This window comes from Lygodium microphyllum, chromosome 13 (assembly GCF_053477565.2).
Source record: "Lygodium microphyllum isolate KBCC chromosome 13, Lygodium_microphyllum_v1.1.10, whole genome shotgun sequence".
Taxonomy (NCBI): Eukaryota; Viridiplantae; Streptophyta; class Polypodiopsida; order Schizaeales; family Lygodiaceae; genus Lygodium; species Lygodium microphyllum.
This window is the reverse complement of record NC_141147.1, coordinates 5,976,275-5,999,249: the sequence shown is the minus strand read 5'-3', so window position 1 is coordinate 5,999,249 and position 22,975 is coordinate 5,976,275. Positions and strand designations below refer to the sequence as shown.

The 22,975-nt window shown below is 46.5% G+C and overlaps 1 protein-coding gene across 2 annotated transcripts in view; it reads left to right on the top strand.

Moving 5' to 3' along the window:
* PSAT1 (phospholipid sterol acyl transferase 1) overlaps positions 1-22,975 on the top strand; it is a 259,587-nt gene that overhangs the window by 65,669 nt on the left and 170,943 nt on the right. The window lies entirely within an intron of this gene.

The following is a 22,975-nucleotide window of genomic DNA, read 5'->3' as shown; positions in this document are numbered from 1 at the left end:
GTGAGTTTATGTGTCATGCTCAATAGCATTGGATACACTTAAAATTGGCAGCCTCGGTCTAATTATAGTGTTATATTCAAGTCTATATATGGCGTTTGAGGACTTCTGTGAGAAGCAAAAGAAGGCTAGAATACATTGCCTCTGTAGCTTTCTTACATCCCTGGACAATGTGGATAGGTACCTGCAGCATTTTCCACAGAGAGTCACTAGGTCTGAACACGTCCTAAAAGTTAGGATGGTCTTGAAGCATGAATACACTTCGTGTACATCAGGGATTGGTAAAGCTGCAGTATGCATGTGTTCAGGGTGTCTTAGAGATTGGGTGCATAGTCACAGCTGATGCAAAATTAGACAGAGATGGGGGATATGGAGTGGGGAGGAACTGCTATTACTTGTGACTATATAGTGACATTATGGGACGTGGTATGGAAAGAAGCTACCATCCCTGCAATCTTCAAGTCCATAAATGGCCGTTACTTGTGACTATGATTGGGTGGGTAGGTTCTATAAAAGGAACCTAGGTCCCATTTGTGCACGTCATGGCAATGCACTCTTGGACTGGGGAACCTACACAGCTCTACTTTTACACCCATATTAGTGTGGGTTGGTGATATGGGATGTCAACTTTAGAGGCTTGGCCTGTTTTGATTGGTCCTAGCCTCAAGGGACACCTCATATTGGCTCTATGATTGGGAAGTGAGCATGATGCCTATTTCTTTATGCTTGTTATGTGCTTGTATGACTTGTCATGTGTGCAGGATGGATCCTAGTGGGGCACTAAATTGGTATCCGAGTCTCTTCCTGCTCTCCAATGCTTGCTGTGAGAACTTGCACAAAACCACTGGAGCTCATGGGACCGTGATGGTCCAACTTGACATGCTCTCTCCACTCTTGCACAGGGTGGTATGCAACAGTACTAGCACGAGACGATGGCGAGGGGGGAACATGCAAGCTGCAATGGCTCTTACTGGTGAGTTTTAACTAGTGCCATTACAGACTCTTATGTGTGCTGGTTTTTGTGTATGCTCTTCATTCTGTCTTGTGCCTTCACAGTGTCCCCCTATTGGGTACAATGGTGAGAAACTTTTGTATTTTCTGAAGTGTTTTGTGAAAGAATGGTGGTGAAGAAAGAGAAGAGAATGATGGTTGGGGCTGCTCCTCACCTGCTAGGTGATGAGTTGGGCTGCTGCATACCTGTTCTTGCCATCAAAGGTGGTGGCATTGTTGCTGTTTTGTCCACCTACGTATCTGGAGGAGGTGGTTGTGCTGCTGTTGCATATCAAATGGGTGATTGTGCTGCTGCACATTGCTGAAAGCCATGTCTACAGGGGCCAACTCTTCAGTCAGTTCTTAGGCCAAAGGGCATTTAGGAGATTACTTACCGTACTACCAGTTTAAAAGGTAGTCATCTTGGCATGTAGCAGGGTTGATGCCTATGTGGGTCCGGTGAAGGGTGGCAGCATAGTGGATAGTTGCATGACTTTGAGATAAACGACTATGTTACAAGCAGAGCAATTGCTAGTGGGTCATGTGGCTTCTGGTCAGTCTTCTCGATTAGCACCCTTCCAAACTGCAGAGGGAATGTCCAATTGGTGAGTTGGACCCTCAATGGATTACTCCATAGGGTCATTCTGCCTCCATTGAGAGCACGCAGGATGATTCTAGGTCTGTATCCTTGAGTTGCCCTTTTATCTGTAGCCTATTGAGGCACACCCTACCTACCTTGGCCATTTGGTTGCTAGATTGTGGATAACGGTGCTACTCACCATATGAACTTTATTTGTGACCTTTTTATCTCACAAAAATCCACGGGAGGATTTGTCTGATGTGTAATAACTCCAAGGCCCATATTTGTTTCATTAGCTTAGTGCTCTTTGATCTTCATGAAGGCCCCATTCTCACCTTCATAGACAATGTGTATCATGTCCCTCAGTTAGATGTGAACAATTTACCTTTGGTAATTGGGACGAGGAGTCTTTTTCACAAAGAGTAAAATGGAAATCATTGATGAGACTGCCTGTCTAGTGGTTGCTCATAGCACTCAGTTCTTGACCCAACCTTCTATAGAGGGCTTAGGTTCCACGAAGTGCACTCACTTGTGACTTGGGCACCTTTTGGTATGGTGTCTTTGGTACTATTGTCTTGGACACGTGCTATGATTCTTTGTATGAGTTGTCCAAGGACAAGCTGATGAAAGGGATCCAAAAACTCAAAATCACTTTGAGATGTTTGTAGACCTTGCTAGTTGGGCAAGCAACATCTCATTACTTTCCCATAGCACACCCAACATGGAGCTTTAGGCATCATAAGGTTGATTCGCCTTGATCTTAGTGGCTAGTCACCCATGCTGTCTTTGAATTGTTCACTCTTATTTTTCTCAGAGTGGATGATTTTTCTCATAGAAGAAGTGGGAGGCTTTTGCTTATTTTACTATGTGGTTTAGGCTATCTCAAATCAGATGGGTAATCAAATGAGATTCAGATAGGGACAACCAGATTTGATGGTAGTGGTGAGTTGGTATCCCACTAGTTTATGAGTTCTTGTAATAGCATGGCATTCTACCAATCGATCTCTACTAACTCCCCCTTGCTGATTGAAGTTGTTGAGTGTGAGAACTATACGACATGAATATGGCTTGCTCCATGTTGTACGCAATAGAGCTTGTGGTGCACCTTTGGCCAACAATCATTAACACTTTGGTGTACCTTTTTAACTGCCCCCCAACTACGATGGTCCCTTAAAAGACCTGTATTGAGACTTTCTTTGGCCAGAAGTGTTTTCTTTCCCACCTACACATCTTCTTTTGCTATGCATACATGCACGCAAGGATGATAAGTGGGTAAAGCTGTCACCCAAGTTAGAGCTTCTAATCTTTGTAGGCTACTCATCTGAGGCCAAGGCTGTTTCTGTTAAGCTAAAAAAGATGCATTACACATTAAATCTTTATTAGCTCATTTAAACAGCCCCAAAACTCAAAGATTATCAAAGTTTCTGTGTCCCATAAGCCAAAACCCTAATTTTGGGAGGATCCATTGTTAGGAGTCTAGTTTGCTCATGAGTGAGTTTCAGCACGTACCTTAGTGGGACATGCATTACTGATTATTTTAGGCATTTTTAATCTGTCATTATGATGGTGATTTTGGCATTTATTGCTGGCTGACCAACATTAAATGCTAGCTGACCTGATCACATTGGTGGCATATTTACGGCCTATTTATTTGGCTTCCTCCTCCACTATCTTATCATTCATCATTTGCAAATTCCAGTGTAGGCCCTATTGGAGAGAGTGCCAGTGCCCACTTTTGTTGCTTTCTCTTTTCCCTCGTGTTGTTAGTCTTTACAGTAGTCTTCTACGCTTCCACTATTGCACCCACTTTTGACATGGTATCAGATTTTAGGTTTGGGGTTTGACATGGTATCAAATTTCAAGATCAGGGTCCAACATGGTATCGGACGTTTGTGGTTGGGCTTCGGGTGCTATTTTTTGCTGTTGCAAGTCTGCCCATTGCATTTGTATATTCCTTTAGCCAAGATGGTTCTTCATCAACTTCCTTTCCTTACTCAATCTTATTAAGTTTGATTAGGTAGATTGGCAATCCTTTTCTTAGTCCCTTCATGATCCAAGAAGCTTTTGCTAGCTAGATTTTAGAGTCTCCAGCTTCGCCTTGAGTGGTTACTAACTCTAATTTTTTATCTAAGAATATGATTTGACATTTTCCGCAATGAATATGAGCATCACTAGGGATTAGCCAATCCATTCCTAGCAAGTACTTGTAGGCTCCTAAATTCATAACTCTAAACCCCATGTTGGAAACATTGCCTCCTAAGTTAAATTCCACTTTTCTAGTGTCTTGAGTAGAAATTGTCTCTTTCCTATTTGCCAATTCCACTAACAACTTAAATGTAGATTCAGTGTTTACTCCTTGTCTTTTTGCCCATTTTAGTGAGATAAATGAGTGGGTGCTTCCACAATCAATCAAAAACTCAAAGGTTTTACCTTGGTAGGTTGCTGGGGTCTAGATTAATGAGAACTAGTGGTTGGGGTCCTTCTTCTTGAGAGCAGTATTCCAATGCATCAAATTTGTAAAGAAACTCTCGACTTATTGAGACCACCCTACCTTAGGGAAGATCTACCAAGAATCACACTCTCCCCTTTCCCTTGGTTGGATAGGTTTAGTTGTCTACTTACCTAACATGTTTAAGTTATACACATAAAATCAACTTCCTTAATTAATTCTTTTCGTCACAGTGTCTGTTCACGTAACTTAAATCACAACACACAAACAATGAAAATAATCCTTTTGAGAAAACTTCTTTATTTAATGAAAATACTCTTCTAGAACGTTTCATGATGACATCATCGATGATACATGCGATGACATAGCATATCTTCTAGAAGGTTCTATGATGACATGGCAAGGGTGGGTTCACATGGTTGGCTCGAGGATGTCCTGTTAACTGTGCGTTCGCATGGGATGTGGATTCATATGGCATGAGCAAGAATTAATTCGTACACTTGATCATGGCATGTCCGTGATATTACCTCCTCCTTTAGTGACGAGTTTCACGAGGAGCAGCTTGGTGGTTTGGTCCAAGTTTTGTTGGATTCCTCTTGTCAAATTCTTTAACTTTGAGAGGGGCTCTCTGGAGATATTCTGTAGGTTTCCAAGTGCGATCATTGATGTCATATCCTTTCCAATGAACAAGGTATTCCAGTCGACCTCAGGAGATCCTCGAGTCTAAGACATGCTTGACCTCAAATTTTTCATGATCTTCAATCTGGAATGGTGGTGGGGGAGTAGACTCTCCCCCCTTAGTGGTGAGTTATGGTATGGCTCGAGCAAGGAAACATGGAAGACTAGGTGGATCTTCATGGTGCTTGGAAGTTGGAGTCGATAAGCAACTGGATTGAACTAGGCTACGATAGTGAAGGGCCCAAATCTTTGGTGGGATAGCTTGGTGGAGGGGCTTGTTATCTAGAGGTTATGCCTGAGTAACCATACTTAATCACCGACTTTGTATGCTGGATGTTGGAGACGATACTAGTCTGCATAGTGCTTGTACTGATTCAGAGCCTTTTGGATTTGTTGCTTGAGTTCTTGCCACTTGGTGTATTTTTGCTAGGTGTTGAGCTTTCTCTCGAGTGGCTCTTTACTTGACTAGAGAGATATACATCCATCCTTGGATACTGACCACAGTTTGCAAAGAAAGGAGTTTGCTTGGTAGATGCATGGATACTATTATTATAAGCAAACTTTGCAAAGGGCAAGAGTTCAAACAAATCGTTCTGATGGTAGTTGATGGTGTAATAGAGATATTGTTCTAAGAGTTGACTTACCCGTTCTCTTTGACCATCAGTCTGTGGATGATTGGTTGTGTATAACTTAACTTGGACTCCTCGAGGTTGCATAGGCACTTCCAAAAACTAGTTATAAATTGGAGACACCAATCACTGATGATGTCGTCCAGGAGTCCGTGTAATTTGAAAATATATCTGAGGAAGAGTCTAGCTTTATCTCGGGTGTTAGGATTCTTTACTTGATTGGAGAGATGTACATCCATCCTTGGATGTTGGGCATAGCTTGCAAAGAAAGGAGCTTGCTTGGTAGATGCATGGATACTATTATTATAAGCAAACTTTGCAAAGGGCAAGAGCTCAAACCAACCATTTTGATGGTAGTTGATGGTGAAATGGAGATATTGTTCCAAGACTTGATTTACTCGTTCTCTTTGACCATCAGTTTGTGGATGATTGGCTTGGAGACCAAGAGATTGCAAAGACTGTTTTAAAAACTAGTTATGAATTGGGGACCTTGATCGCTGATGATGTCGTCTGGGAGTCCATGTAATCTGAAAATGAATCTGAGGAAGAGTCTAGAGGTAGCTGCACATGTGATGGTCTTGGCGGTAGGAATGAAATGTGCCATTTTTGTGAACCTATCTACCACAACAAGAATGGAGTCATATTTGCCCAATTTGCGAAGATTTGTCATGAAATCCATGGACAGAGAAGACCAAGGTTGCACTGGAGTGGGCAAGGGTTGCAGGAGGCCATGTGGTTTGTGACGAGATACCTTGGCCCTCTTGCAGGTGTCGCATGATTTTATATATTCCTTAACTTCTTTTCACATTTGGGGCCACAAAAAATCTCTTGAAATAAGCTCCAAGGTCTTATTAATTGCAAATTTTCTTGCTGTTGGGTTGTCATGGCGTTGTTGGAGTACTTGGAGTCTTGGCTTTCTTGAAGGGATGTAAAGTAGATCCTTATGGTATAACAATCCATTAGTTTCCTGAAACTCACAAACTTCATTTCATTTTTCCTCTTGATTTTTTCTCTTGACATTGTTGGCCAAATCATCATGCAGCATGGCTTCATGGATTAACTAGATCAAGGTAGGGTCGTCTTGGTGACAATTGGAGATGGCTGCTAGCTGGAGGTGCTGTGGCTTGAGTAGTACTAGATCAAGGTAGGGTCGTCTTGGTGACAATTGGAGATGGCTGCTAGCTGGAGGTGTTGTGGCTTGAGTAGTATTGCTCGTTGTTGATCAAATGCTTCTTCTCCCTTCTTAAATGCCAGGTAGGATCTTCTTGATAAACCATCTGATTGGGATTATTGGTGTCCTAGGTGATAGGTGATGACAAAGTGAAACCTAGATAAGAAGTTACACCAGCAGGACTGTCTTTCATTGAGGATGTGGATTGTTTGTGATGTGTATAGATAATAACTTTATGGGCTGCACCCTCTAGATGATGATACCAAGTATCAAAGGCATCTATAATGGCAAGGAGTTATTTTTCATGGATCACATAGTTTATCTCTGGAGGGGAGAACTTCCTTGAGTGGAATGCTACTGGATGTAAATGACCATCATCTCCATGATGGGACAAGGTGGCTCCTAAGGCATAGTTTGATGCATCTGTCTCTAAGAAAAATGGCTTGGTAAGATTTGGGTGGACTAGGATTGGGGCAGTGGTGAGAGCGCTCTTCAGGGTTTGGAAGGCCTTCTTGGCTTCTGTTGTCCATGAAAACTTTGAGTTTCCTGTGAGTCTGGTGAGTGGTGTTTCTATCTTTGAGTAATCCTTGATAAACATCCTGTAGAAGTGGCAAAGCCAAGGAAACATTGGACATCGGGACACATGTGGGTGTTTGCCAGTCAAGAATAGTCTCGATCTTCTTGGGGTCCATGAAGATTCCTCTTTGGGAGACATTGCATCCCAAGAATTTAACTTTTTCCTGATGGAAAAAACACTTCTCAAGTTTTGCATATAGTCCTTTTTCTCTGAGCTTTTCCAAAAGTAATTTTACATGGTGCTTATACTCCTTTGGATCTTTTGAGAGTATCAAGATATCATTGAAGTATATAACTACAAAATCATCTCGATGCTCTCGGAAGATATCATCCATCATATGTTGAAGCACTGTAGGAGCATTGGTGAGACCGAATGGCATAACAACATTCTCAAAGTGACCATACCTTGTGCGGAAGACTGTCTTCCATTGCACTTCTTCTCTGATCCGTACAAGATTGTAAGCCCGATGTAGATCAATCTTTGTGAAGATCTTGGCTTTTCCACGGTGTTCTAAGAGCATTGATATCAATACCGAAGGGTATCGATTCTTGACTGTTATCTTATTGAGTCCTCGATAATCCACACACATTCAAAGTGACCCGTCTTTCTTCTTCACGAACAGAATTGGGGCTTCAACATGAGACTTCAAGTACCTAATGAACCCCTTGGCTCGGTTCTCATCAATGTTCTTGCGTAGTTCAGCCAGTTCATCAAGGGATAGCTTGTAGATGGGTCCAAAAGGTGGTGAGCCCCCTCGTGGAGTCGTATAGCACAATCATATGGTTTGTGTTCAGGCAAGAGATTTGCATTCTTAAAAAAAAAAACATCTTGAAATTCTTGATACTGGCTTGGTAGCTTGAGTGACTCATCCTTACTAGATTCTTAAGCTGGTATATGATATATCATGTAGGTTGGTTCGTGCCTTGCTGTGTGCATAAAGGCTTTGGCTCCTAGATATACCGACTTTCCTTGATTTTCATGAGGTGTAATCTTTTGCTTACCCTAATCAATTTTTGGGTTGTGTTTCTTTAGTCAAGGCATCCCAAGGATGATTGGATTTGTGGGATTGGATATGACATTAAAGCATACACGAGATTTGTGATCGCCAAGAGTTACCATGAGTGGTTGGGTTTCCTTGGTAATATCTTGAGATGCTAGAGGTCTTCCATCCATGACTTCAGCTGTTGCAGGATTGGTCTTTTGGAGCATTGGAATATGGTATCTATTCACAAAGCCATCATCAATGAAATATGCGGAGGCCCCGGAGTCGACCAGGGCTTGGGAAAGGGTCTTTCTTAGCAGGATCATCTGGATTGTGACAAGAAAAGTTTCCATGGGTGTGGCTGAATCAAGAGACCCTTTCTTATGTCAAGGTCCGGTTGTACAATCTCATTCACAACCACGCATCCTTGTTTTCTTGGTTGAGGATGGTTGCAGCAACTCTTGGAGTTTGTGCGCTCTTATTTGGGAAATTTAGGGCGATGCATCCAAGTTTTTCATAATATAGGCATAGATGATTCTCTCTTCGTCTTTGCTTTTGTTGTGGGGTTGGAATTTAGTATTATCTATTTGCACCGGAGGCTTGGTTTCTTCTCTGATTGGGGCTGGGTTCCATAGGTGAGGCCTTAAGCCTTCTCGCATTTTTTGCTTCCTTTCGAACAATCTATTGTCACACTGGATGGCTTGCATGATATAATCATTGAGTGTTTTTGTCTTAGGCATAGTGAGCATGAGGCCCTTGATGTCATCTCAAAAACCAGATCTGAATTGGCTGATAATATACTCCTCATGCCAAATGAGGTTACAGATTGATTTCCTAAATTTAGATGCATAAGCAGAGGCAGGGTGGTTACCTTGTCGTAGCTTCCGAAGTTTTGTTTATGCTATTGGAGCAGTGTCTACATGTCCAAATGTGAAAGTGAGCTCGCAAAGAAATGCCTCATAGTTATGAAGTATTGGCATATTCTTTTTTCAAGATTGGGATGATCCATGATAAAGCTTGACCACAAAGCGAAGTCCCATTGAGTCCTACCTTCGAAGCATCAACTGGATACCTATTCGGTTGCATGCGGATATAGAGCTTTACTTGTTGCAGGAATCCCCTGAACTTCGAACGGTCACCATTGAACTTCTCTAGTACGCTGATCTTGGGTTCTCTTGTTGTTGAGGGTTGATAAACACATGGAATTATTTGATTTCTTGCTCTATTGTTTTGCAAGTCTCGCATATGGTCATGCATCTCTTGAAGCGTAGGGCCTAGATGCATAGGGTGTTCTATTTGAAGTTGCACTTATCGTTCATTGAATTCTTGAATTTGTTGTTGAAGGTTTTGAAGGGAGGCCACGATTTTTTCAAGGGTCGCCTCCATGGTGCTCAGTAGGGCTAAAAAGTACTCTTGCCAAACTTTTATGGAAGCACTAGACTGTGCTCGAGAGACTAGACTAGATGCGAGATTTGTTACAAGAATTTTGATTACAAGATCATCCCATGTAGGGCACAAGGTACAATGAAAACTTAACAAGATATGAAAAATCCCACAACCTCACATCGTAGGTATAGACAGCAAGACTTGATAGGATATGAAGGATTCACCGACCCGGGACCGTAGTAGGCATGGATATAAGATATTAGAATTACAAGATCTACCTTGACGGGGATGAACAAGATACAAGAGAATACTAGACAAGATCTCATACTACGAGATTACAAGGTGACAAGACAATAGGAGTATAATGAAAGACAAGACAAGAATAGACAACATGACTAGACAAGAACTAGAATTGGAACTCAAAGTTACTTACTTGGAGGCTTACTTGGAGGTCTCGACTCCTTGAGCTTCCAAGACTGGCATTGGTAAGATTGAGGAGTTCTATAGCGAGCCCCTTCTTTTATAGGTGTTGGAGGGTGACTAAAGATCTTCTAGAACGTTCCATGATGACATGGCATATCTTCTAGAAGGTTCTATGATGACATGGCAACGTGGGTTCGCATGGTTGGCTCGAGGATGTCTTGTGCAGGGTACATTCACATGGGGTGTGAATTCATATGGCATGAGCAAGAATTAATTCGTACATTATAGATTGTCAGGGTCCAATAATTTGCCACTTTTAGCCCGTTTGGCCGGCTGGTCTTTTATGGCGGTATGTCCACGACAGACATTATCGATGCTAGTGAGCTTTACATATATGTCCTCAATGTTGCTTGACTATAAGGTGTCTTTTCGGTTACAAGGGAGGCTTCCATTCCAGTATGGTGACTCCAATGAGGCATTTGCAGCTTTAGAGAGGGGTGATAAGAAGATGAAGTTAAAGGCCTAGTGTTATCATTGTGGTAAGAAGGGATACTTGCGCAAGGATTCCAAAGAGTTAACGGCTTCGAGGAAGAAGGAGAAGAAAAAGAAGCACGATACAGACTCCTTTGCTGAGTCATTCTTTTTCTCCAACTCCCACTTGGATCCTTTGGGCAAGGCAAAGGCGAACGTGTGGAAAGGTTCATCTTCTTTAGATTAAGGGCACGGCTTGGCAGCCTCTCGTCCTACTACTTTCTAGCGTAGGTGATGTGGTCCTCCCTCACGACTCTCTAGTGCTAGAGAGAGAGAGACAGAGAGAGACGATGGCGGAGAGAGAGACGACGACCTTCCCTGCATCTGCACCACCGTGATCTGCCCCCTCTGACCCGTCGCGTGTCCCTTCTGCTGCAGCTGACTGACTTCGCCTGCTTTTGCACATCGACCTGCCCTGCGTCTGCACCGCCTGTCTGCCCCTTCTGAACCGTCGTGTGACCTGCCATCCGTCCTGCCCGCCATCAGGGACGACTTTGCTGAGGAGAGACAAATCGATTGCAGCAGACGACCTTACGCCAGTGCAGTTCTGCCCTGCCCCTGTATGAACAGCCTTCTCACTGCCAGTCAGGTACAGACCTGTTGTGCGAGCAGCCCAAACTTGAGCACAGTCCCTGTGCGCCCTTCTGCAGACAGTTACAGGCCCCCAGACTTACAGGCTTAGACCTGCGGTCAAAAGGCTTGCATACAGGCATCTGCAAGGACAGAGAAATCTGATTGCAAGGACAGGTCACGTTAGAGAGAGAAGACAGCAGTATGGCTGGCCTGGATATTGATTTTCTAGACCGGACGGTGGCAGCCCTTGGCCCTGATTCTGATACAGAGGAGCCGCAGGATATGGTGCCGTGCACGGAGGAGATGCCTCCGGGTTTTGAACTGCCGCCTGCGGGCAAACGCTCCAAGTATACTTCTGATGAGCCAATGGGTCCTCAGGAACGTTCCTATGCGCAGGTTGCCTCTGATCCTGTGGATTCGCAGGAGATTGACTAGGAGCATTTGTTGGACTTTGCCAATACTCTGCTTGGCGATTATGTCCAGCATAATAATGAAACTTTTTCTGACGCGGGAACTGATGGTGTGCTGGAAGCCACGGTGGACCCTAAATCAGTCTTGCGGTCCTTCTAGGTGTTTTATGACCGTGCTGTTATACTTTTCTTCATTGGTAGGATCCCAGTGCTTTCACATATTCGCCAGTGGATGCACCATTTATTGCAAGGGGAGTGTGTTGAGGAGATCTTCCTTGGACCTAGCGGCTTTTATGAGGTGCTGTTGAAATCGGAAACACATGGAGCTGAGCTCCTGTCCAAGTTGCCATTATTCTTTGATCGCCGCTTGGTCCATGTTGTACCATGGCGCCCTATGGGCGACTTCCAGCGTCTGCTTCAACGAGAATGCCCGGTGTGGGTGGAAGTGGAAAATTGTCCGGCGGTTTATTGGCCATTGTTGAAGGATGCGATGGCAGTTGTGGGAATAGTGCTGGTGTCCCCAAGCCTCAGGGCTATGAATCGAAACCGCTTATGCATGTTATGGGACACGGCCACGAAAAGGCCTGCGTGGCTTCGCTTCAATTGTTCTGGTATGCATCCTTTGCATTTTCGCTTGAAATGGGGCAACTTTGCAGGACACTGCTTTTCATGTGGTAAATTGGGGAATTTTATGGCCGAATGCCCCGAAAGACAACTGTCGTCCGAGGATGCGCATGTTGTGCTGCCTAAGGATGACATGCTGCTTGATGCCCCGACACAGGAGGCCCTTCAGCTACCTGATGTCGTGGATAAAGGCAAACAACAGGTCTTTGGTTTGGATTCCCGTAGCACTGATTGGATTGAGGCACGTAAAAAAAAAGATAAAAAGTTGGATGTAGGCCTGGCGGATCCTGGGCCTAATGCTTCACAGGATTCCGTGTGCACGTATATGCGCAAGATAGAAATGTTCACTTCACAGCATGCTGCGCGTACTATGGCCCCGTCTGCCCCCGGTAATCAGTCTACAAAGAAAGTCTATACAGACGGTCCCAAGGGCCCACCTGCTAAGCTGGCGTTTGATACAAAAGGTAATGTGATTACACCCTGGGATCGGCGTTATCCCCGCCCCACTCCCAAGGCAGTGGATTTTCCTTCTACCTCTAAAGCAGGTCGCCAGAATTCGTGTGCAATATTGGTTGATTTTCTGGATGAGGGTGTCCTGGATGCTCTCGCGGAAAAGGTGAAATCGAGGCAACAGGCGCCTCGTTCCTGACTTCCTTTTTTTGAAGATATATGAAGATAGCCACGTGGAATGTGTGAGGCATTTGCTCTCGCCATAAGCAACATGCCATGTGGATTGACTTGCATGAGAACCAGTGGGATGTATTGTGTGCAGTTGAACACAAAAGTCATGGTGAAGCAGGAAAAGTTGTGGATTGTCATGGATTCCATCTGTTTCGGTTGAAATCTTATCAGCAGGCCAAGCTGCATAACTTGAGTGACACATTGCAAGATAGTGCCTACCAGTCTCATAAGTTCGTTCGCGCCTTGCATGCTTCTCCTGCTCTCGAAAATATGACTAGACTCCAGGATTCGGAAGGTCGCATGGTCACTGATCCGCAGACCATTGTCAATATGTGCAGAAATTATTTTATTGAACTTCTTGGTTCTTCTCCCTCGCCTTCTAGCCAGGTGACGCATGCCCGCTCGGTCTTCTATTATCTGGTCCGCCAGCAGGTTCCACTTGATATGCAAGCCACTTTGGAGGCGGATATTTGCGAGGAGGAGGTTATGGATGTTTTGTTACACCTCCCTAAGGATAAAAGTCCTGGTTGGGATGGTCTCACTAATGAATTCTTTGAGAACTCGGCCACGCAGCTGGTGAAGCCATTGGCGGTTATGTTTCAGCAGGTTTGGGAAACAGGGGTCATGCCTTGCTCGTGGAAAGAAGGCCTTATCAAACTGATTCGAAAGATCCCTTGCCGTCAATGCTGCAACACTGGAGGCCAATTTCTTTGATGGGCTCGATGTATGAAATCTTCTCCAAAGTGCTGGCGAATCGGCTTCACAAGCACCTTCCAGCTAATGTGCATCCTCTCCAATATGGTTTCATTAAGGGCCGCAACATTCTGCATAATATCTTAAATGTGCAAATGGCTATTGACTATGCGCGGCACTCCAGTCAGGAAGTGGTATTGATTCAATTGGACTTGGAAAAAGCTTTTGACTATGTGAACTGGTCTTTCATTGCAAATCTCATGTCTGCTATGGGTTTTGGTACTCGGATGTCCCGATTGATCTACACCATTAGTGCTGCGGCTTCTTCAAGAATTATGCTCAATGGTGGGGTTACAAAGCCATTTGTCCTTGCACGCTCGGTCAGACAGGGTTGCCCTTTGAGTCCTCTCTTCTTTGCACTGGCGACTCACCCGGTCCTTTCAATGTTATCCTCAATGGCGGCTTCTGCTCAGCTGGCAGGATTGTCTCTTCCTTTGGGGCAACACTTCATTAGCCAATCTTTGTCTGATGACACCTTTATGATTTTGCGGGCGGATAGGGACAGCATTCGAAAGACATTAGATGTTTGGACGCTCTTTGGTCAAGCCTCTGGTCTTTGCATCAATGCCTTTAAATCAGCCATACTCAGTTTCACGGAGCCTAATTTACAGTCATTAGGCTTGCAGGGCCAGGTGGTTTCCCGTGGCTCCATTGTCAGGCATCTTGGATACCCATTGGGGGTGGATGTACGGCCAAAGGAACTACTGGAGTGGATTTCACAAAAACTGGCGGCGAAGTTTATGTATTGGAAGTCACAAGCGTGGCCATTCCATGTCCGCCTCAAAGTGGCTCAGACATTTATGCTACCAATGCAAACGTATTTCCTGCCATTGCTTCCGTGGACGCCTACTACTTTGAAGGCTCTCACTCATCCCATTCGTTTCATGCTATGGAAGAAGGATTCACTACAGGTAGGTATTTCGTGGATTTCATGGTCACATAAATGTACCCCTAAAAGCATGGGTGGTGGAGCTATTTTGGATGCAGAAACTCATATGCTGGCTCTTCGTTGGTCTCTTTTTCGTGCCATGTGTGTGGATCATCACGCGTGGACCATTATAGCCCGTTATTTTCTTGAGGATAGCGGGCTACGCTATGATCATACACGGCTTCGGGCCTCCTAGTGGCATGTTCTTAATGCTGACTCTCGATTTTCCAGTCCCTCTTAGTCTCTGTTACTGCACTTGGTCGGCTCTTGGAAAGTGGTGCTCCAAAAGGCCCGTTGGCATCCAGTGGGGGACCGCTTGCAGACTAACTCCTTTCAGCTGGAATTGTTGGCAGTATCGAGATTACTTTCATGGGAAGACAAACATCAGCTCAGACCAAGATTTAATCGCATGGCCCGTTTAGGTGTGACTTCGATTGCGGATGCTACCCTTGCCACTTGCAATGTCCTTGCATCGTTTTGGACTGCTAGGAGAATTTTCAGGATCCCGCGCGGATACTTTGGTTTATGGGAACAGGTTTTGTCGGAGCTTCAGGGTAGGCAACCCTTTCCTGCCCTGGCTGTGGATCGTCCTGGCAGGACTGGGACCTCTCAGGCCGGTTGAGTCTGGAAAAGGACTCTACTAATCAGATGTATCATCTTCTCATTCAAGATCACCAATGGCTGGGTGTGAAAGCTAATATTGTTTGGGGACTGCGGAAATCACAGTCATGGTGGCAGGCAACGGTGATGGAGGGCTGGCTGAATAGGGCACCTTTCAAATATGCAAGGTCTTTCTTTGGCGGGTAATGATTGGTGGTCTTCCTCTTGCCTCGGCCCTTTTCAAGCGTAGAATCTCGAATGGCAATTGTTTCTTCTATACCACTACTGAAAAATCGGCCCGACATCGATTTCTTTCTTGCCCGCTTGCCAAGAATATCTGGTCACTCTTGTCGCAAATCTGGCGCGCAGTGGTGGGGTCCTCACTAACTCCTTTCGATTGGGTTTTTGTGCGCCCAAATTACCCCACACCGCCACAGTTACATATGAAGATCTTATTTCACTTTTTCAAATATTGGGGATGCTGGCACATTTGGACCACGCGCAATGCTTTTCTCTTTGATTTGGCCTCTAATGTACCGAGACATATTGCCAGGCTTAAAGGGCTCTTGCATTGGCAGATAGATCTATCGGCACTCCGACTTGCTCCCTTGGGAGGATTTGCTTCCCTGGCATATGGTAATTGCCTCTGGGTCTTTGCCATGATTGGTGTAACCTTTTTCGTGCATTAGTACGGGGATTTCCCACACGTTGGCCTAGGGCCCTCGTGTCTCTTGTAATCATGTAATCATGTAATCTTGTACCTTTTCGTAATTAATACAATTACCTTTTACGAGAGAGAGAGAGAGAGAGAGAGAGAGAGAGAGAGAGAGAGAGAGAGAGAGAGAGAGAGAGAGGACGTGTCTAGCTCCAATACTAACTGTCGGAGAGAGAGAGAGAGAGAGAGAGGGGGAGTGTTGGAAAGCGCCATGCCGGAGAATGGCGAGGAGCGATGGTGAAACTGGCTATGACGGGACGTTCCTGCTGCGGCGATTTTCCCTGCTCCTTCTGCTCGTCTAGGGCAGCGCGTCAACCAGGATTCGGCTCCTGCCCCTCCACGCTGTGTTTTTCGTGTGCTTCTGCAGCTTGTTAATCGCGCCCCTTGCCGTCGCCTAACCTGCGCCCTCTATCACACGGCTTCGTTGATGCCCGACATCTGCTCGCCAGATCCGCCGCTGGTCGCTGGTTCTGCGCCAGCGAGCCGCGCCCTTCAAAGCTGCCCCCTCGACGCCTGGCCTGTGCCTGACCCTTTGACGCCTGCCCCGTCGACGTTTTCCCAGTGTAGAGAACTCCGTATGTGGTCGACTGCTCTGCGTCAACGTGCAGGACTGATGCAGCCGCGTTGAAGCCTCACCGGTGTCTGCCCTGTTACCGTGCGCCCCGGTTCACCTGCGCGTGTCTGTCCTGTTCTCCACAGGAGCCTCGTTGCAGTCCTGTTGCTGCCGCCGGGTGGTTCCCTGATTTTGCAGGTCTGCGAGACTTGCACGGAGAGAGAGAGAGAGAGTGAGGGAGCGAGCGAAAGCGAGAAGACAGCAGTATGGCTGGCCTGGATATGGATTTTCTAGACCGGACGGTGGCAGCCCTTGGCCCTGATTCTGATACAGAGGAGCCGGAGGATATGGTGCCATGCACGGAGGAGCTGCCTCCGGGTTCTGAACTGCCACCTGCAGGCAAACGCTCCAAGCATACTTCTGACGAGCCAATGGGTCCTCAGGAACGTTCCTATGCGCAGGTTGCCTCTGAACCTGTGGATTTGCAGGAAATTGACTGGGAGCATTTGCTGGACTTTGCCAACACTCTGCTTGGTGATTATGTCCAGCATAATAATGAAACTTTTTCTGATGCGGGTACGGATGATGGGCTGGAATCCACGGTGGACTCGAAATCAGTCTTGCGGTCCTTCTCGGTGTTTTATGACCGTGCCGTTATACTTTTCTTCACTGGCAGGATCCCAGTGCTTTCACATATTCGCCAGTGGATGCACCATTTATTGCAAGGGGAGTGTGTTGAGGAGATCTTCCTTGGATCTCGCGGCTTTTATGAGGTGCTGTTGAAATCGGAAACACATCGAGCTGAGCTCCTGTCCAAGTTGCCATTATTCTTTGATCGCTGCTTGGTCCATGTTGTACCATGGCGCCCTATGGGCGACTTCCAGCGCCTGCTTCAACGAGAATGCCCGGTGTGGGTGGAAGTGGAAAATTGTCCGGCGGTCTATTGGCCATTGTTGAAGGATGCGATGGCAGTTGTGGGAACAGTGCTGGTTCCCCCAAGCCTTAGGGCTATGAATCGAAACCGTTTATGCATGTTATGGGACACGGCCAGGAAAAGGCCTGCGTGGCTTCGCCTCAATTGTGGTAAATTGGGGCATTTTATGGCAACCGTCTTCCGAGGATGCGCATGTTGTGCTGCCTAAGGATGACATGGTGCTTGATGCCCCGACACAGGAGGCCCTTCAGCCACCTAATGTCGTGGATAAAGGCAAACAACAGGTCTTGGGTTTGGATTCCCGTAGCACTGATTGGATTGAGGCACGTAAAAAAAAAAGGTAAAAAGTTGGATGCAGGCCTGGCGGATCCTAGGCCTAATGCTTCACAGGATTCTGTGCGCACGTATATGCGCACGAAAGAAATGTTCACTTCACAGCATGCTGCGCGTACTATGGCCCCGTCTGCCCCCCGTAATCAGTCTACAAGGAAAGTCTATACAGATGGTCCCAAGGGCCCACCTGCTAAGCTGGCGTTTGATACAAAAGGTAATGTGATTACACCCTGGGATCGGCGTTATCCCCGCCCCACTCTCAAGGCAGTGGATTTTCCTTCTACCTCTAAAGCAGGTCGCCAGAATTCGTTTGCAGTATTGGCTGATTTTCTGGATGAGGGTGTCCTGGATGCTCTCGCGGAAAAGGTGAAGTCGAGGCAACAGGCGCCACGTTCCTGACTTCCTTTTTTTGAAGATATATGAAGATAGCCACGTGGAATGTGCGAGGCATTTGCTTCGCCATAAGCAACATGCCATGTGGACTGTCTTGCATGAGAACCAGTGGGATGTATTGTGTGCAGTTGAGCACAAAACTCACGGTGAAGCAGGAAAAGTTATGGATTGTCATGTATTCTGTCTGTTTTATGCAGGGATACATGCTACGCACTATTCGGGCGTGCTGATGATTGTCCATGAGAAATACCAGCCTGTTCTTGTTAAGACTGATTTGCAGGGCCGCTTTCTGGTATTCGAAGTCTTATTTGAAGGAGAGATTTTATGGTTGTTGGGCCTCTATGCTCCGAATGATCCCGCATCCCGACGGGATCTTTGGTCGACTTTGCAGGACTCCATGTCACTTGGCCGAAGGGGGTTTTTGATGGGAGATTTCAATATGTGTGTTGACTCTTCTCAGTCCACTTCAAGGCATTCGGTAATGGATACGCCGGAAAGCCGGGTGTGGAATTCCTTTGCTTTGCGCGTACTTAAGCAAGATCTTTGGTGGTGGCTTCACCCTTCTTTTTCAGGGTTTACTTTTCATTCCGCACAATATGCAACTACTTGGTCGCGGTTGGACTAAATGTATATCATGCAGGGGGATGATTTTCTTCCCGAGATGCTGGAAATGAAGGTCTTGCAGCAATATGCATTGTCGGACCATTTCCCCCTCCAGCTTGAGATGCGGGCACAACCTATTGCACATTTTATGCAGTTGTTGGATAGGCTCCCTTTACGTTTCAACTCCTCTTATTTGAAGCATCCAAATTTTCAGGGCTATATGCAGCAATTGATTGAGAGGTTCTTATTGGACTTCGCCTTTGAGGGCTTGGTTTCATTTGCACGGCTGCTCTCTAATGTGCAACGGGTTGCTCGGCAGTATGGGATTCATCATGCCTCTCTTTCTCGGCGACGTCGACATGCAGCAGAGAACTTATTGGCTTTGGTCCGTTCCTTGCTCCTGGACTCCCGAGATGATGATTTTTTGCTTTCATTGGAGAGGCGTTTGGCCCATCTTATTCAAGTGTTTCAGTTGAAATCTTATCAGCAGGCCAAGCTGCATAACTTGACTGACACATTGCAAGATAGTGCCTGCCAGTCTCATAAGTTCTTTCGTGCCTTGCATGCTTCTCCGGCTCGTGAAAATATGACTCGACTCCAGGATTCGGAAGGTCGCATGGTCACTGATCCGCAGACCATTATCAAGATCTGCAGAAATTATTTTCTGGATCTTCTTGGTTCTTCTCCCTTGCCTTCTTGCCAGGTTACGCGTGCCCGCTCGGTCTTCTATAATCTGGTCCGCCAGCATGTTCCATTTGATATGCAAGCCACTTTGGAGGCGGATATTTGCGAAGAGGAGGTTATGGATGTTTTGTTGCACCTGCCTAAGGATAAAAGTCCTGGTTGGGATGATCTCCCTAATGAATTTTTTGAGAACTCGGCCATGCAGTTGGTAAAGCCATTGGTGGTCATGTTTCAGCAGGTTTGGGAAACAGGGGTCATGCCTTCCTCATGGAAAGAAGGCCTTATCAAACTGATTCCAAAGGTCCCTTCGCCGTCAAAGCTGCAACACTGGAGACCAATTTCTTTAATGGGCGCGATGTATAAAATCTTCTCCAAAGTGCTGGCAAATCGGCTTCACAACCACCTTCCAGCTATTGTGCATCCTCTCCAATATGGTTTCATTAAGGGCCGCAACATTCTGCATAATATCTTAAATGTGCAAATGGCTATTGACTATGCGCGGCACTCTAGGCAGCAAGTGGTATTGATTCAATTGGACCTGGAAAAGGCGTTTGACTGTGTGGACTGGTCTTTCATTGCAGATCTGATGTCTGCTATGGGCTTTGGTATCCGGATGTCCCGATTGATCTACACCATTAGTACTGCGGCTTCTTCAAGAGTTATGCTCAATGGTGGGGTTACAGAGCCATTTGTCCTTGCACGCTCGGTCAGCCAGGGTTGCCCTTTGAGTCCTCTCTTCTTTGCCCTGGCGACTCACCCGGTGCTTTCAATGTTATCCTCCATGGCGGCTTCTGCTCAGCTGGCAGGGTTGTCTCTTCCTTTGGGACAGCACTTCATTAGCCAATCTTTGGCTGATGACTCCTTTATGATTTTGCAGGCGGACAGGGACAACATTCGAAAGGCATTAGATGTTTGGACGCTCTTTGGTCAGGCCTCTGGTCTTCGCATCAATGCGTTTAAGTGAGCCATTCTCAGTTGCACGGAGCTGGATTTACAGTCATTAGGCTGGTAGGTCCAGGTGGTTTCCCGTGGCTCCATTGTCAGGCATCTTGGATACCCATTGGGGGTGGATGTACGGCCAAAGGACCTGCTGGAGTGGATTTCACAAAAACTGGCAGCGAAGTTTATGTATTGGAAATCGCAAGCCTGGCCATTCCATGTCCGCCTCAAAGTGGCTCAGACAATTATGCTACCAATGCTAACGTATTTCATGCCTTTACTGCCATGGACGCCTACTTCTTTGGCTCTCACTCATCCCATTCGTTTCATGCTATGAAAGAAAGATTCACTGCAGGGAGGCATTTCCTGGATTTCATGGTCACATGCATGTACCCCTAAGCGCATGGGTGGTGGAGCTATTTTGGATGCGGAAACTCATATGCTGGCTCTTCGTTGGTGTCTTTTTCGTGCCATGTGTGTGGATCATCACCCGTGGACCATCATAGCCCGTTATTTTCTTGAGGACAGTGGGCTCCGCGAGGGTAACACACGGCTTCGGGCCTCCTGGTGGCATGTCCTTAATGCTGACTCTCGATTTTCCAGTCCCTCTTCCTCTTTGTTACTGCACTTGGTCGGCTCTTGGAAAGTGGTACTCCAAAAGGTCCGTTGGCATCCTGTAGGGGACCGCTTGCAGACTAACTCCTTTCAGCTGGAATTGTTGGCAGTATCCAGATTACTTTCATGGGAAGATAAACATCAGCTCAGACCAAGATTTAACCGCATGGCCCGTTTGGGTGTGACTTTGATTGCGGATGCTACCCTTGCCACTTGCAATGTCGTCGCATCGTTTCGGACTGCTAGGAGACTTTTCAGGATTGCGCGCGGATACCGTGATTTATGGGGGAAGCTTTCGTCGGAACTTCAGGGTAGGCAACCCTTTCCTGCCCTGGCTGTGGATTGCCCTTGGCAGGACTGGGACCTTGCAGGCCGGTTGAGTCTGGAAAAGGCCTCTACTAATCAGGTGTATCATCTTCTCATTCAAGATCACCAATGGCTGGGTGTGAGAGCTAATACTGTTTGGGGATTGCGGAAATCGCTGTCATGGTGGCAGGCAACGCTAATGGAGGGCTGGCGGAATAAGGCACCTTTCAAATGCCAGGTCTTTCTTTGGCGGGTAATGATTGGTGGTCTTCCTCTTGCCTCGGCCCTTTCCAAGCGTCGAATCTCGAATGGCAATTGTTTCTTCTGTACCACTGCGGCGGAATCCTGGACTCTTGTCGCAAATCTGGCGCGCAGTGGTGGGGTCCTCACTGACTCCTTTCGATTGGGTTTTTGTGCGCCCAAAGTATCCCACACCGCCACAGTTCCATATGAAGAACTTATTTCACTTTTTCAGATACTGGGGATGCTGGCACATTTGGACCACGCGCAATGCGTTTCTCTTTGATTCGGCCTCTAATGTACCGAGACATATTGCAAGGCTTAAAGGGCTCTTGCATTGGCAGGTAGATCTTATCAGGCACTTCGACTTGCTCCCTCGCGAGGATTTGCATTCCTGGCATTTGGCAATTGCCTGTGGGTCCTTGCCATGATTGGTGTAACCCTTTTTAGTGCATTAGTACGGGGATTTCCCACACGTTGGCCTAGGGCCCTCGTGTCTCTTGTACTCATGTAATCATGTAATCTTGTACCTTTTTTCCGTAATTAATACAATTACCTTTTACGAGAGAGAGAGAGAGAGAGAGAGAGAGAGAGAGAGAGAGAGAGAGAGAGAGAGAGAGAGAGAGAGAGAGAGAGAGAGAGAGAGAGAGAGAGAGAGAGAGAGAGAGAGAGAGAGAGAGAGAGAGAGAGAGAGAGTGTGTGTGTGTGGAGAGCGAGCGGGAACGATGACGGACGCGATGGCGGAAAGATAGACGACGACCTGCCGTGACCCTTCTGCTGCAGCCGACTGACTTCGCTTGCTTCTGCACGTCGACCTGCCCTTCATCTGCACCGCCCGTCTGCCCCCTCTGACCCGTCGCGTGACCTGCCATCCGTCCTGCCTGCCACCTCAGGTACGCTCGTCGGTCCTGTTCCCTATTAGACCCGCTATCGCCTGTTCGTCCTGTCCGCCATCGCCTGTTAGACGCTTCCTCGCCTGTCCGCCATCGCCTGTCCGACGCCGCCCTCGTCCCTTCTCGGCCTGTGGACGTGCCTTCTCTACATAGCGGCCGTCTGTTTCTGCGCGCGCGATTCCTAAGCCTCTTTGCCCGTCCAGTGCGGGGTCCGTTTTGCCGGGGAGAGAAAGAAAAGAAAGAAAGAAAGTTATATTAACGTCTTCTAAAGACCAAAACTGGCCTATGAGACAAACTGTGATACAACTGATGAGGTCTAGCTATCCAAAATAAAAGTGCTGAATGAAAAGCTAAAAACTGGAAACTGAAAATACGGTGCTGTGAGTGTGATAAGTGTCGTGTATGTGTATGTGCGTATGTAGCTCTGGTACTCTAGATAATGGCTACAAAAGGGGAACAAATGTCGGCTGTGATAGGGGAACAACTGTCGGCTGTGATAAAGTGGTGCGATGTGTATATGTAACAGATGCAAGGAGATATACTATCTTGGGATGTAGTAGCAGTCGTCGAAGTCGGATCTCAGTATGCTGTCGATGTAGATCAAGAATCCTCTGGATCTCTTGTCGGTGTGGCGGTGGGGTCCGAAACCCACGGATCCTCATGCGGCGTCGGGTACGCTGGTTCTCAGCCTGCTGTAGTGTGAGCCCGGAGGTCTGGCTGGAGGCTGGTACTGTAGCTCTCACTCTGTCTGTCTGAAAGAACTGTGTGATAGTCGTCTGGGTGAGAGAGAGAGAGAGAGAGAGAG